The sequence below is a fragment of the Sinocyclocheilus grahami genome, unplaced genomic scaffold (genome assembly GCF_001515645.1).
Source record: "Sinocyclocheilus grahami isolate Dianchi unplaced genomic scaffold, SAMN03320097.WGS_v1.1 scaffold13456.1, whole genome shotgun sequence".
NCBI lineage: Eukaryota > Metazoa > Chordata > Actinopteri > Cypriniformes > Cyprinidae > Sinocyclocheilus > Sinocyclocheilus grahami.
The window spans coordinates 1-958 of NW_015514914.1; positions in this window are offsets into that span (position 1 = coordinate 1).

Below are 958 nucleotides of genomic sequence, written 5' to 3' on the forward strand. Positions count from 1 at the left end.
GCAATTAATGACAGAATTTTCATTTTTGTGTGAACTATCCCTTTACTGTAAGTGTCTTGAGGACGAGTGCAAATGTAAATGTATGAGGACAAAGCCTAATTTTTCCAGTCTTAAAAAGGGATTTTATCTCTAGTTATCGCTCATCTCCAATGTGTAGTGAAGGGAAACAAATGTTGCAAACTTCATACAGAAATCACAAATTTAATTTTAACAGTTTTGATTAATGAAAACTTGCAAGACAGGCATATTTTGTAATGGCACTGAAATTTTTAACAGCTAAAACAAAGATTCATGTTGCAGGTATATTAGTTGTCAGTGTCCCAATCTTCAGTAGATCAAGGCTTTTGCTAGAGTCCAAATTAATGACATAAGGTGCATTATTTTTGGAAAGTTCTATGAATATTTGCAGTCAAAATCTAGTTATTTCAATAGGAATCAATGCAATCAGGAATTTGCTAATTTGCTGCTTGACCAACAGAAAGCTGCTTGGTTTAAAAGTATGAAGCTTTTCATTCATAAATACACCATTAAAAAAAACATACAATAAACCTGTTTCTCCTGCAAAAAAACGCAGAAATGTCTCTAATGTGACCGCATCTATAGAAAAGTAGGGAGCACAATGAGACATTCCTAAACAACACAAGCAGAAAACCTCCACAAATGCGATTCTAGATGACTGCGATTCCAATTATTACATTTCCGAGCTCACTGTCCACTTAATAAGTATTACAGCTTTGACATGCTAGTCAGTTCAGGTCAGATGCATCATAAGTACAGATACGCTATGGACTCAAAGGGACCCAGAGACTTATTTAACATTACACAAACACTGCAGCCAGTGATGACCGCTTCACATTTCTGTGTCTCATACATAAAGAGTGTCATTCTGGGTTCAGCAGTGTCACAGAGCCACATTTGTACTTCAGAGCTGTGCAGCTGGCATATTTTCAATGTGTCT